The sequence below is a fragment of the Aethalodelphis obliquidens genome, unplaced genomic scaffold, assembly GCF_003676395.1.
Source record: "Aethalodelphis obliquidens isolate GAN/ISIS:26980383/991018 unplaced genomic scaffold, ASM367639v1 scaffold21, whole genome shotgun sequence".
NCBI lineage: Eukaryota > Metazoa > Chordata > Mammalia > Artiodactyla > Delphinidae > Aethalodelphis > Aethalodelphis obliquidens.
Window position 1 is genome coordinate 2,564,262 of NW_020837965.1, and position 15,096 is coordinate 2,579,357.

The window sequence follows — 15,096 nt, forward strand, 5'->3', positions numbered from 1 at the left end:
TCCAACATTAATTATGGATTTCCCTATGTCTCCTTCCAGTTTTATCAACTTTTGCATTTTTATCAATATTTTGCAGCTCTGTTGTTTGGTGCATACACCTTTAGGATTGCTAGGTGTTCTTGGTGGATTGACACTTTTATCATTATGTAAAGTACTTCTTTGTCACCAATAGTTTTCTTTGCTCTGAAATTTACTTTGTCTGTTATTGATATAGACATTTCTCTTTTCTCCAGATTTGTATTGGCAAGACATATCTTTTCCATCCTTTTACTTTCAACCTACCTATATTGTTACATATAAAGTGAATATCTTGTAGATGGCATATAGTTGGTGTCATGGACTGAATGTTTGGGTCCCCCCTCCAAATTTATACGTCAAAACCCTATTCCAATGTGATGATATCTGGAGGTGGGGCTTTTTGGAGGTAATGAGGTCATGAATAAGATTAGGGCCTCTGTAAGAAGAGGCCAGAGAGCTTGCTAGCTCTCTCTGCCTTTTGAGGATAAAAAAAGTCAGATGTCTGCAACTCAGAAGAGGCAACCCAACCATGCTGGCACCCTGATCTTGGACGGCCAGCCTCCAAAACTGTGAGAAATAAACTTCTGTTGTTTACGTCACCAAATTTATGGCATTTTGTTATAGTAGCTTAAGCTAAGACAGTTGGGTCATGTTATTTTATCCGCTCTCTTTTATTTTTTTTAATTTTATTTATTTATTTTTGGCTGAGCTGGGTCTTCGTCACTGTGCGTGGGCTTTCTATAGTTGCGGTGAGCGGGTGCTACTCTTCATTGTGGTGCACAGGCTTCTCATTGTGGTGGATTCTCTTGTTGCAGAGTGCGGGCTCTAGGCACACGGGCATCAGTAGTTGTAGCACTCGGGCTCAGTAGTTGTGGCCTGCAGGCCCTAGAGCGCGTGGGCTTCAGTGGTTGTGGTACATGTGCTCTAGAGCACACAGACTTCAGTAGTTGTGGTGCACGGGCTCAGTAGTTGAGGTGCGCAGGCTAAGTAATTGCTGCTTGTGGGCTCTAGAGCACGGGCTCAGTAGTTGTGGCACATAGACTAGGGATTGAACCCGTGTCCCCTGCATTAGCAGGCAGATTCTTAACCACTGGACCACAGGGAAGTCCCCATTCTCTTTTAAGTAGTATCTTTGAGTCATTTATATTTAATATAATTATAGATACGCTAGAGGTTTTTTTCTTTGTGTTCTCTCTGTGTTTTGTTTCTGTATTTTCTTTTTCCTGACTTCCTCTGGGTTCCTTGAACATTTTTTAGAATTTCATTTTTATTCATCTATTTTTTGAGTATTTCTCTTTGTATTGCTTTGTTAATGGTTGCTCTAGAGATTACATTATATGTACAAATCACAATCTACTGGTATCATCATTTTATAAGTTCAAATGAATTGTAGAAACTTTACTCCCCTTTATATTCCTTTACCCTCCTCTATTATATAATTTTCTTAAATATTTCTTCTACACAATTTAGAGCCACATCAGACTGTGTTATAATTTTTCTTCAACTGTCAAATGTAATTTAGAAAAACTAAGAGGAGAAGGAAGGTCTGTTGTATTTACCTGAATTTCTGCTTACTGTATTCTCTCTTTCTTCCTTGTGCTTCAAAGTTCCTTCTTTTATTCTTTCTGTTTAACTAAATTCCCTTAGTCATTCTTTCAAGGTTAGCTCTAATGGCAATGACTTATCTCAGCTTTCCTTCTTCTGGGAATGTCCTGATTTCCTCCTTTATTCCTGAAGGATATTTTTTCTGGTTATAGGATTCTTGGTTGATGGTGCTTTTCTTTGAGTGCTTGAAAACTGCTGTGCCACCTCCTTCTGGCCCCATGGCTTCTAATGAAAAACCTGCTGCTATTTAAATTATTTTTCACCTATAAGTAAGGTGTCATTTCTCTTGTTGCTTTCAAGATTTTTTCTTTGTCGTTAGTTTTCAAAAGTTTGACTATCATGTGTGTTGGTGTGGATTTCTTTAGGTTCATCCTGTTTGTGATTTGCTTAACTTTTGAACCTGTAGGTTTATGTCTGTTGTCAAATTTGGGGAGTTTTCAGCATTATTTCGTTGAGTACTTTTCAATCACACCCTCCTTCTCTCCTTCTAGAACTCTGATGACACAAATGTTAGATCTTTTGTTATAGTCCAAAGATTCCTGTGACTGTTCATTTTTAAAGTCTATTGTTGTTCTATTTTCAAGTTTACTGATTCTTTCCTCTGCCCTCTCCACTCTGCTGCTGAGCCCATCCATTGAATTTTGTCTTTTTTTTTATTTTGGTTATTGAACTTTTCAGTTCTAAAATGTCCACTTTTTTAATTTATATTTTCTATTACTTTTCTGAGACTGTTTTTCTTTCATTTATTCCAAGCATGTTTGTTACTTATTGAAGCCTTTTAATGATAGCTGCTTTAAAATCTTTGTCATCTAATTCTAACATCTCTGTCATCTTGACACTGACATCTATTGATTGTCTTTTTCTTTTCAGTTTGAGATCTTCCTGAACCTTGGTATGATAATTTTTCATTAAAACTTGGTATTATATTATGAAACTCTGGATCTTATTTAAGCCTTCACTTTTAGCTACTTTTCTTTTGACTCCACTCCAGGAGGGAGTGAGGGGGTGCAGCCTTGTACTGCTAGGTGAGGGTAGAAGACAGTTCTTCTTCTTCTTTTTTTTTTTTTTTTGCGGTACGCGGGCCTCTCACTGTTGTGGCCTCTCCCGTTGAGGAGCACAGGCTCCGGACGCGCAGGCTCAGCGGCCATGGCTCACGGGCCCAGCTGCTCGGCAGCATGTGGGATCTTCCCGGACTGGGGCCTGAACCCGCGTCCCCTGCACCGGCAGGCAGACTCTCAACCACTGCACCACCAGGGAAGCCCGAAGACAGTGCTTCTTATTACTCCTGGGTGGGGGTGGGAGCTCTGGCTCCTCACCAGCCGTCCACTGACACCTCCCTGGCTGGGAGGAGTAGGAGTGCCTCGTTCCTGCTCTCCATGTGGCCTCACTGACACCACAGAGTGAGGGAGTGGCCTCATTACCAACTGATGGGGTAAAATTCCCAGCTCCCTACATGGCCTTCTCCGACACTACCCTGAGGGGTAGGGTACCTCATCACAACCTGGCAAGGATGGAAACCTAGGCTTCGCCTTTGTCTTTGTTGCTGGGAGGGGATGTGGCCTCATTTTTTTCGGTGGTATTTGGCTAGAGTAGTTATCGTCTGTAAGTTTTCTGTCTTGCCCTTCCTGATCCTTTGGATGGGGAGAGCAGGCTTTTGTTTGGGCTTTTAAAAATCTGTGCTTATTGGTGTTTCATGTTGCGAGCTTCTTCAGCTTCCATTTGGGGGCTTATGAGGCAAAAAGAAAACACAGAGAATGCACCAGCATGTTGTTCCTTGGGCCTCGACATCCCTACCGGGTCTTCCATCTTCTCTTCACCTTTCAGAGCCTTTTACTGGTTGTTTTATATGGAATGTCCAGGGTTTCTAGTTTTACTTAGTGGAAGTAATAGGGGAAAGTATGTCTATTCCAGCTTCCCAGAAGCAAAAGTCCTACTGCATGACTTTTAAAATTAGAAAAAACAGTGAGTGTATACGGGTGTGTGTGCCTGTGTCAGTGTGTTTGGCAGTATTAGGATACAGACACATTGGCCCTCCCTGGCGTCCAGTGGTTAAGACCTCACGCTTCCACTGCAGGGACCAGGGGTTCACTCCCTGCTCGGTGAACTAAGATTCTGCCTGACACTTGGCGCAGCCAAAAAAAATTTTTTTTGATTAAAAAAAAAAAAAGACACAGGCTCATCAAGGTTCATTGTCAGCCTCTTGGTTAGCTGCCAGGCACTGTACTGGCACTACAGGGACAGAACAAAATAAGGCACAACTCCAGCCTCAAGGAGCTCAGCCTGGAGGGTTGAAGCGAGCACATAGGTAAGTAAGTACAATACCTGTTACACTTGCTGTGATGGAAATAGGCCCAGGTAAAGAGATCTGGTCAAATTCTCCGGGGGCCTGGCTTCATGGAGGAGAAGATGCTTGAGCTGAGTCCACTGGAGCTCCTGGCCCATCCCTAGAAATGGCCCTTTCTTGGCAGGTCAAGGTGGGGACATCAAAGCTGTGGGAGTGGGGAGCAGGTGAGAGCAAGGATAGCAAAATAGTTTGCAGCAGCACTTCTTAAATTTCCAGGTGCATGTGAATCACCAGGGCATCTTGTTAAAATGCAGATTCCTATTCAGTAGGTCTGGAATAGGACCCAAGATTCTGCATTTCTAACAAGCTCTCAAGTGATGCCCGTGGTGCTACCAGTCCACGGACCACACTTTGAGTAACAAGGGTACAATATGGACTTTGGAGTCAGACGTGTTCAAATACCAGCTCTGGCTCCAAATAACTAGGCACGTCGCTAAACACCCCCCTCAGTTTCTGCATTTGTAAAATGAAGACAGCTTAGCTCCTGCCCTATCGGGTTATAGTAAGGACTAAAGAGGCAATGTATGAACAGTGCCTGGTACACAGTCAGCACACAGTGAAGTGGTGGGAACCAGGCTCTTCGGTTCTGCAGCCGTCCCCTGGCCCTGATCACTGGTTACACGAGGCTGCTGGGACTATATGGGCCTGGTGATGGCACGTGCAGGGTTAATGCTCGGGCTCTTGCCCAGAGACAAATGTTTTGTGTTGTGGAGTTGCTGCTGGGAAGGAAAAGGAGGGGGGAAAGAAGGCCCCTTTTTTATTATTCTGAGGTGCATTTTAATTTGCACAAGCGACGTTGTGTCTGTGATGGATGACACAGAGGGAAAAATTACAGCCCAGCAAGCCTGGCAAAGGGGGAAGAAAATAAAAGAGATCTAGAAAGGATTAAAAACAGCCCACTATGATGCTGCATCCCGATCAGGGGCTGGGGGCTGGGGAGGCCAGAAAGGGAGGCTGGGGAGGCCAGAAGGGGTGCCTGGGAAGGAAAGTGCCAGGCGGAGCCAGTCTTTGGCAAACTGAGAATTTGTGGGAAGTTTGCTTTTTGTGCCTCTGGCTTCCCCTTTCTGAATTTGATTCTCCCCTCCATGGCACTGCCACCATCTCTGGGTCATCCAACTAGGAACTTTGGGGGGAACCCCTTTGATCTCTTCTCCCATTAACAAAACACAGGAACCTTGGAGCCTCCTTTCTTCTGCGGGTGTTATACATCATTGCAACACACAAGGGCAGAACCAGAGCAGCCAAGGGTTAGGGATCTAAATGAGGCAGCTCATGTCCTAATTGCTTAGAGCAGATCACTGACGGCTGCCCTGAAAGGAGTTACAGACATTCTTCTCCTTGGCAACTGCAGGCAGTAGTTCAGAGCATGAGTTCTGGAATAGGATTCAGAGACCTGGGTTTGAAACCTGACTTTTCTACTTCATAGCTGTGTGACCTTGGGCAAGTTACTGAACGTCTCTGTGTTTCTGTTTCTTTAACTCTAGAATAGAGATAAAATTATACCTACCTCGTGAGGACTATTGTGAAGATCAAATAAAATAGTGAGATACTTCTGCCCTGGAAAAAAATCGGCCAAGCAAGATTCAAGGGGGTGGGAATTCCCTGGAGGTCTGGTGGTTAGGACTCCGTGCTCTCACTGCCGAGGGCCTGGGTTCAATCCCTGGTCAGGGAACTAAGATCCTATAAGCCTCGAGGGACAGCCAAAAAAAAAAAAAAAAAAAAATTCTGGGGGGTGAGTAGAGTTAGGAAGGGCAGCGATCCTAGCAATAAAACTGGCTGTCCCCAGTGCAGACAGGCAGCCAACACTCACCTTCAAGACTCTCAGGAAGGAGACCTCGAAATACGCCTGATCCAATAACTAACCTACGTCTATCCTCACGTCAGGGCAGTTTCCTCTCTACAAGTTCTTGGAGGTGGGGGAGTAGCTGGCCATTGTCTTCTGTCTAATATCCCCCGCTGAACTAAGGGAGGGTGCCTGCCCTCTTTCCTTTTAGGAGTGAAATTCAAGCAAATCTAAAGCTTCTCTATGCAAGACAGCCACTCCACAGCCTGGCGCCTCTTCGCCAGGAGAGCTGCTGGGCAGGAAAACAGAGGTGATGTTTCTTACAGGCAGCTCACCTAACGTTGATGGTGCAAGAATAAGGACACCTTAGAAGTTGTAAGGGACCCTCACGGAACACCCCTCCTGCAAAGAGCAGCTCTACTCCAGGGCTAGATGCCTCTCACATCCTCACTCACTTATCAATGATCCAAATAGCTAACATTTGTTGAATACCTTCCCTGGTGGCGCAGAGGTTAAGAATCCACCTGCCAATGCAGGAGACACGGGTTCGAGCCCTGGCCCGGGAAGATCCCACATGTCGCGGAGCAACTAAGCCCATGAGCCACAACTACTGAGCCCGCGTGCCACAACTACTGAAGCCCGTGCACCTAGAGCCCGTGCTCCGCAATAACAGAAGCCACTGCAATGAGAAGCCCGCACACCGCAACGAAGAGTAGCCCCTACTCGCCACAACTAGAGAAAGCCCGTGCACAGCAAGGAAGACTCAACACAGCCAAAAATAAAATAAATTAATTAATTTTTAAAAATCTCTAAAATAAATTTTAAAAAGGTAAGCACTATATACATATATATATACATATATATATATATATATATATTCAATTAATCCTCCAAACAATCTAAGAGGTATGTGTTATTATCCGCCTTTTAAGGAAACAAGAGAAGTTGAGAATCTTGCCCAAGATCACAAAACCTAGACGCACCAGAGCGAGGATCCATACTCAGATAGTCTAGCTTCAGAGCCAAGCGTTCTGGACCTCTGCTATAACACACAAAGGCGCGCAGGACACCAGCAAACCCTCCTGGGCGTACACGAGTGTTGTAAGTTATTTTTCTCTAGCTGAGGTGCGTCTGTACTCTGAATACCAACATTGGAGAGTTGATCTGAGCGCTTTGGACGGTATGGGTTAGGGTGGGGCACAATTTGCTGGCACAAGTGCCCAGAGGGTGCAGCAGTTACCAAGAAAGATAATGCTTTCTGGAACACGTGAGAACTTTGCTTTGTGCATATATAAGAGGGCACAGACAGGGCAAAAATGCTCAATCAAGTGACTGCAAAATCAATAATTGGATGCTTTTAGAGACTCTGAGACCTTTCTTCTCCTGTCTTCCTAGTCTAATGTGGGTCGCCATTATTATTATATGGTGTTCTTTTGAGTTTTCTTCTACACTTGGCTCCAGGGGGCCCCATGCTTTCGTCCCATTCTGACTCAGTCCCCATGTGGAGTCTGGATTTGGGGGAAGGCTTAGGACCACAGGGAAGAGTCTTAAAGGAATGTGCTTTGAGTTGGAGCATAACGCCCCATTTGCAAACACTTTCCTGCCAGTGCCCTTTGTCACTTGTGGGACAGCAAGGGGGGAATCAGCTGGAGTTAGATGAGCCAGGTTAGAGTCTTGCTCTGCTGTGTGACCTCTTTGAGCCTCAATTTTCTGTGTGGGATAATACTTATTCCTTCTGCCTCAGAGATTATTAAAAGAGCTAAACAAGGTTAGTGATGATTGTTATTAGCTGTGGTCCTATCACCTTATGTCTAATTAGCCATGGAGGATGACCTCCTGTGCGGTATCAATGCTAAGGACCTCACCTAGAATCTCTCCACTGTAAACAACTTTGTGGAGTCTGAAATTCTACCATTAGTGATGTACTTGTTTGGATCTATCTTCATTCTTTATTAGTATGAATCCTTTGGGAGTGGTGATACCTTCAGTTTTATCAGGTTATCCCTTAGAGAAATGGTTCTTAATATTTCTGGAATTAAGACCAGACCTTCTTTGAGAGTCTGATGAAATCTATAGATGTTCTGTCCAGAAACATGCACAAATCTGGGGGGAGGCTGTGTCATAAATCAGCTTCCCTGCCTTGTCAGAGTACATTCTGTCAGGAGCTTGGCTACAATGGATATCTGCTCTTTATGCCTGCCCTTCATCCCCATCCTCTGTTTTTGGTAATAGCCTCTTACTTCCCCTTGGGGACCAATTGCAACAGAGAGTACAAATTTTCCCAAACACACTGGTGACTTCTCACTGTGAGCACTTGCCAGAGGGCTCTCTGTCCCCAGAAGCATGTTCAGCCCACGTGCATGGAGCAGGAAAGACGTGCTGGGGAGTTAGTGTCCCCAGGAACAATCCTCAACTAAAGATAAATTGTGCAGTGGTGGGTAAATGCCCCACCTCCTCAGCCCTCGGGTGTGACAACTTCAAACCTGCTTCCACACAGTCTCCCAAGGGCCTCGGTGGAGCTGAGCCCCAGTTGCCCATCATGTAACCTGCCTGTTAATGCACTTCAATTGTTTCTCCCTGTCTCCGTTTCCCATACCCCTAATGATGCTTTCTGGGACCACCTCCCAATTAAAACACCTGCACTCAGACCCTTGTCTCAGGGTCTTTGGGGGAACCCAGCCAAAGAATTCACTTGTTCACCATCCTTTGTTCATGCATTTCAGGTGGAGCTGACTCAAGGCAGGGGCTAGGGTCATCCCTGTGACTTCTGCTGATAGCGTATGGAAAAGGGGACAGCCTTTTTCACTGGGGTCACTGGCCACAAAGACCAGGAAGGCCTGCAGCTACCAGATTCAGCCTCATCACCAAGTAGAGAAAGACCAAGGCCAAGAAGGCTGAGAGAAGGTGGGAGGGATGAAAGCACCCAGGTCCCAGCTCCGCAAGAAAGCACACCTACCCGTGGACCTTTCCATGACATGAGCTGATAAAACCCTTAGTTTGCTTACAATGCTGTGCTTCTCATGACCCCAGCGGAGGTGACTGTCTTCAAAGGACACCGGGAGTTTCTTGTGCTGTCTCACTGGGTCTGCCGCTTCCAAGGTGGCCGAGTGCACAAAAACCGCGACAGCCCAGCAGCCCCTGGAGAGAGAAGCACACTCTTCCTCGTCACCTCTGAACAATGCATCTCTGATCAAGACAAGAGAGGGCTCACCCCCCTGGATTGTGATTCTGTGGCCCTGGGCTTGCTGCCTCCCCGGACCTGTCTGTCTCCTCCCCAGTGGGTCCCCAGCCTAGAGAACAGGGCAACTCTCCTTGTCTGCAGGCCTAGCGGTGGGAGCTCCACGGAGACAAAGTGGAGGTACTGCGGCCCAGGGCACTGGGCCTGGCTAGTTCGGGGCTAACCTGTGTCGGATCTGCATTGGCTGCCTCCACCTCAACCCTAACCCTCCTTTCCATTAGGGTATGAAGATAAAGCACTTAGCACCGTGCCCCGAACATAACGAGGCTTTGATAAGTGGTAGCTATTATTGCTGTTACTACGATATTGCTACTACTATTGTTATTTTCACTGTCCCTCTTTGGGTCAGGTCCTTAGCACCTTTGGATTTTGGCAACAGCTTCCTAAATTTATCTTGTCACCCCGGTATTCCCTCCTTTTCACATACAAATTCTGTACTGGGAGCCTTTGTCCCTCCCTGACTGGGCCCTATTCTTCCTTTCTAGCACTTGTTTCCTCATCCATTTTTCCCTGAATACACTGGCCCCTCATCTCTTGCTCATGCAGTTCTGCCTGCCTGGACTGTCTCTCATATCTTCCTGTCAAAATTCTGCCAGTTCTTCCAGGTAACATCAATAATCTTCCCCTCTGTGTTAGTCAGGTTGGCCTCAGTAACAAATAGCCCCCAGATCTCGATGCCATGTGGGTTCATAGGAAAGGGTTCTTTCTCACGTACGTCGCATGTTCATCACAGAGAACGATAGTCTCTGCTCCACGTCACCCTCACAGGAGACGCTGGCTGCGAGGCTCCATCATCTTGAAGGTAGTCACTGGGTGTCGCCCATTCCACCCAGCTGGTGAATGGAAGCCATGTGACATGGTCTCAGCCCCTTGCCTGTGACTGATTCAGGGACGAGGCTGGGCTGATGTCAGCCAGTGAGATGTGGGGAGAGGCTTGCTTGGGGATCACGGGAAAAGAACTTCAGTCTCACCAGACGGCCACACAAAGCTAGTCTGTTCGAGAACAAAGCCACGCCGCTCCCTAGCAGGCATTGCATTCATTTCCTGAGACTTCTGTAACAAATGACCACAAACCGGTGGCTTAAAAAAAATAGAAATGTATTCTCTTACAGTTCAGAGGCCAGAAGTCCAAAATCAAGGCACTGGCAGGATTGGAAGGCTCTAGGGGAGAATCCTCCTTGCCTCTTCCAGCTTCTGGTGGCTCCAGGCGTTCCTTGGCTTGTGGCTGAATAATTCAGTCTGTGCCTCTGTCTTCACGTGGCCTTCTCCTCTGTGCCTAAGTCCTCTTCTGTCTGTTATAAGGATACTTGTCATTGGATTTAGGACTCAGCAGGCCAATCCAGGATGATCTCATCCCAAGATCCCTAACTTAATTACATCTGAAAAGACCCTTTTTCCAAATAAGGTCATATTCACAGGTTCTGGGGCATGGACATATCTTTTGGGGGGCCACCATTCACCCCATCCCAGCCATTTTCCAATCTTGAGGAAAGCCAGCCTGAGGACAACACTAACATGTGGGAGAGGGCAGAGCCAACAAATGGCAAAGAAACCAAGCCGGAGCCCTGATCGCTCTGTGCCTGAAGCTAACCCTACCTCTCTACTTCCTCCATGTGAGATAAGTTTCTTTGTTGTTCAAGGCAGATTTTTCTATTACTTGCATCCCTTCCAGCCTCGACCACCTGTGTGTGTCCCCATCCCTCGGGGATCTTGCTAGACGTTCATCTGGACTCAGATTTCTCCTGCTAGGTGGACCTTGGTTCTTCAGGTCTTGGGCATCTGCTGCACAGCACACACTGTTTCCTGGGGATAATTCTGTCCTTTTCATGTCTCTCGGGTTTCCCACCCTCCCCTGTTTGTGTCACTCTGGCTGAATTATACATGCAGCTTTAATTGATCAGCCAGTAACTTTTCCTTCATTGAGACCATCAATGTAATCAGGCACCTACTTCTGCTCAGCTCACCTCTGCCAGCAGCAGCCCGGTCCTGGCCCCTCGCCCCTCCTGTTTGTGGCTTCCATTCATCACACCTTTGTTTATAGCCTTTCAGCGTAACCCCATCCCAGAGATGTTCTCTGTCCATGACAATTTAAATTAATTTTGCCAGTCAGATTTCATGAGACACTGAATCAAAAGCTTTTCTAAAAATCAAAAAGCACTAAATCTTCAGTGGACACTCTTCCCACTAATATTACAAATTAGTTAGAATAAAAAAAGGGTTATGGTTTCCCGGCATGACTTCTGCGTAAACCTGCCAGCACAGTTTATGGCTCAGGCCTCTGTTGCCCTCCAGCTGCTTACTGGATTTTCTACTCATAAAACTTATCGTAAATTTTTAATCATAAAATTTGTTCTGTGGCTTGCCTACAAACGGAACTTACGGCTTCCCTGGGGGGGGAATTGCTGGAATCGGTTTTCTTCCTGTTTTTCAAGCCCAGTCCCATGTTCTTCCTCTCTACACCATCTCCCATGGTTCACTCTCTTTTTGAAAGTAAATGTCAAGAGTTCCTTAAGTTCATTAGCTAATTCTGGCCAGACCTTTAGTTTATGTGCTCTGATTTATGCATCTTCCTAGATTTAATTTTTCTAAGTGACCCTTTACCTGTTTTTTATTGTGACTTACTAATTGCACCCATTTCTTAACTTTATTTTTCTTATTAAAGACAGATTTTAGGGCTTCCCTGGTGGCTCAGTGGTTGAGAGTCCGCCTGCCGATCCAGGGGACACGGGTTCGTGCCCCGGTCCAGGAGGATCCCACGTGCCGCAGAGCGGCTAGGCCGGTGAGCCATGGCCGCTGAGCCTGTGCATCCGGAGCCTGTGCTCCGCAATGGGAGCGGCCACAGCAGTGAGAGGCCCGCGTACCGCAAAAAAAAGGACAGATTTTAATAGGTGGTTCATTTCTCAGTCACTTAAGGGTCCTGATTAATTTCACTCACCTCCCAGTCATTCAGGAAAGGATCACATTTCTTGCTAATATTTCTTTGTCCCTGACGGGACAGGTCTGGAGTTTGTACTTGAGTGGCAGGTAGATGCCTGGGTACAGGCACGGGGGTCTGGTTCAAATTCTGCCTCCACCACTTCTAGGTTACAGGATGTTACTTGAATTCCTAGTGTCTAGTTTCCTCATCAATCAAAGGAGGACAGCGGAATCTACTCTGAAACCTCATGGTGGGACTCAGTGAGACAGTGCAAGTAGGCTAGGTCCTGGCACATAGTAAGTGCTTAGTAAACGCTAACTATGCTTTTTGGGAGAGGCTCTTTTCCATCCAGATAGTCTCATCTAATTCATTCTTTTCTAAGCAACTTCTGTTTCTAGTATTCTGCCAGGTTGAAGAGGGGGTGGTTACAGAGCTAAATACTATGACATTGTTTCCAATCCAGGTTCTTTTCTTGATAGCACGTTACTTACCTCCTAGCTCCCAAAGTCTTAGTTCTAAGCCTTCCAGCTGAGGAGAATTCCAGGACAAAGAGACAACTTTGAACTCTTGAGCCCATGGGAGCCCACCCACCCTATCCTTCATGGGCACCAAGCTGGGGTACATTCTTGAGTCCACTGACCCTCTAAGCCAGGGCTTCTCAACCTTGGCTGCACTCTAGAATCACCTGGGGAATTTAAAAGAATCCTGATGCTCAGACCATATCCCAGACCCAATCAATCAGAATCTCTGGGTTGGGACCCAGGTCTTGGTATTTCTGAAAGCTTTCCGGGCAATGCCAACATGCAGCCACAGCTGAAAAACTCTCTCACACTAGTGCTCTCAAGCTCTGGGGTAAATCAGAATCACCTGGAAGACTTGTTAAACCTCAAATTGCCGGGTCCATCCCAGGTTTTCAGTAGTTCTGGAATGGGGCCCAAGGATCACATATCTAATGAGTTCCCAGGCGCTGCCCCTGCTGGACCACACTTTGAGAACCGATGCTCTAGTTGGCCTCACTCAAGTCTCACCCAATCATGCAGATACTACTGGGCGCCCAAAACACTGTGCATCTCCCTTCTGTGTCACCCCTCCCTCATGAGAGCCCTCCCCCCATAGCTCCATACAGATCCTGTACGTGCAGGAAGAGAGGACTTTAATAAAATAGGAGACATGAGGAAATTCGGCCTCAGATAAATAGGATTGATTATGAAATGAAAGGGCAGAGGGCAGAAGAGTTAATTAACTTGAATGTCTGTGTCACTTATTTAATATATCCCTTCAGTAGTAAGAGGTGATTTTCATCCTGTGACCGGCAGCTTTGGTCACAGCCGAGGGAGACAGGCCACTTTGGAAAAACCTGCTCTCAATCAGATCTGCCACTTCTGACTGTGGGATTGTGGCCAAGCTGCTAACGGCTCAGTTTCCCACTCTGAAAACAGGGCTATAATGATACTTGCTCCTGGTAGAGTCGTAAGGCTGAGATTAAGTAACATTTGAAAGTGCCTATTCAATAAATGGTAGCTATCATTATTACTGCTATTACTCCCATATGATTATTCTTGGCTTTGCTGCTGTCAGTGCCCCTTAGGTAAAGATTCTCAGCAACGGATTATGCTTACAGTTTAGCGTAGGGAACCTTTCTCTCGTCTGATTAGCCGGGGCACTTCTATTGGTTAACAACAGCTGCTGTGTTTACCAAGGAAACTCAGGACCCGATTCTGTGACGTTTTGACAATCGTCTTTGGACAAAGTTCTCTGGTATAAGTCTGTCACCCTTCTTTACTTACCTTGGTCTCATTCCTTACCACTAGCTAATTTTGTCTCCCCACTGGCTTCTCAGATCCCCCAAAGAAGTCTTGCAATTCTCCGCTGTGTCTCACTGGATGGCCACTCAGTCATGTTTGATGGTGGACGGATGTGACATCTAAATGAATATGAATAACCTAAAGTCCTGCGGAGCAATGAGTGATTTAAAAGCAATAAATTATTAAATGCACAGAAAACACAAGGAGTCTGGGTCTCACTGGACTCATCTGTGAGATGGAATCAATTCTACTTTAACTAACATCCGACAAGAACAGGAAAGTCAATAGTGAAGAGAATAGAACATAGGGAATCCTGAGTTCAAATTCCAGATCTACCAGTTCCCTCCTTTCTTTCTTTTTACTGGGCAGGGTCTTCAACCTCACTAAGCCTTGAGTTCCTCAGGTGTAAAGTGAAATTAATGATGTCTCCATTGCAGGCTGCTGTGACAAGGGGATATGACACGTGTGGGTACACCTGGCATAGAGCCTTTCCCCTTGGCTGTTCAAGTACTCTTGACTCTACCCTGCCGTGTAAAGATTTAGATCCAGCCACCCTGCAGCTTCTACAGACCCAGGCCTGGTGGGGGGGGGGGGGGGGGGGCGGGACAGGCCGCAGAGGGGAGGCAAGACACCACAGCATTTAAGGAAGCCCCGACTCTCAGTGTTATGCAAGTGCATGGTCAGCCCCTGAGAGTCAGCGCCTCCTTAAATGTTGCTCCCTAGATGCTTTGCTTGCAGCAACTTAGTCTCCACCTGGGTCTCCTGCATGACTTTTTGTATCTCCGTACCCCATACACAATTTAATTTAAATGACCAACATGAAACTGGCTTGGAATCCCCTTTGGGGTTCTCAGAACTGCTGGAATCTGGGCTTCCCTGGTGGCGCAGTGGTTGAGAGTCCGCCTGCCGATGCAGGGGATACGGGTTCGTGCCCCAGTCCAGGAAGATCCCACATGCCTCGGAGCGGCTGGGCCCATGAGCCATGGACGCTGAGCCTGCGCGTCCACAACTGTGAGAGGCCCGCGTACCGCAAAAAAACCCCCAAAAAACCTGCTGGAATCTGTAGTTTTCAAATCTAATCAAAACAGATGGTGAAGCGCTGATGCTAGGTCAGTATGCAAAAGCCCTTGGGCGGTGGGGCTGGATCCCTGTCCCCGTGCAGCTGCTGGAGGACACATGCCGTGACTCCCAGACCCACCCGAACAGAGCTGGGCACCTTTCACAATCCATCCCCTACTTAGCTCATCAAGTCTGGACCTCTCTGACCTCCGTGAGGTAGGAAGGACAGTTAGGGTTCTCCCAGTTTAAGCAATTAGGAGGTGGGGGAATGAGTGATTCTCCTAAGGTGACAAAGCAGATTAGGTTCGAAGCACTGGCTAGACCAGT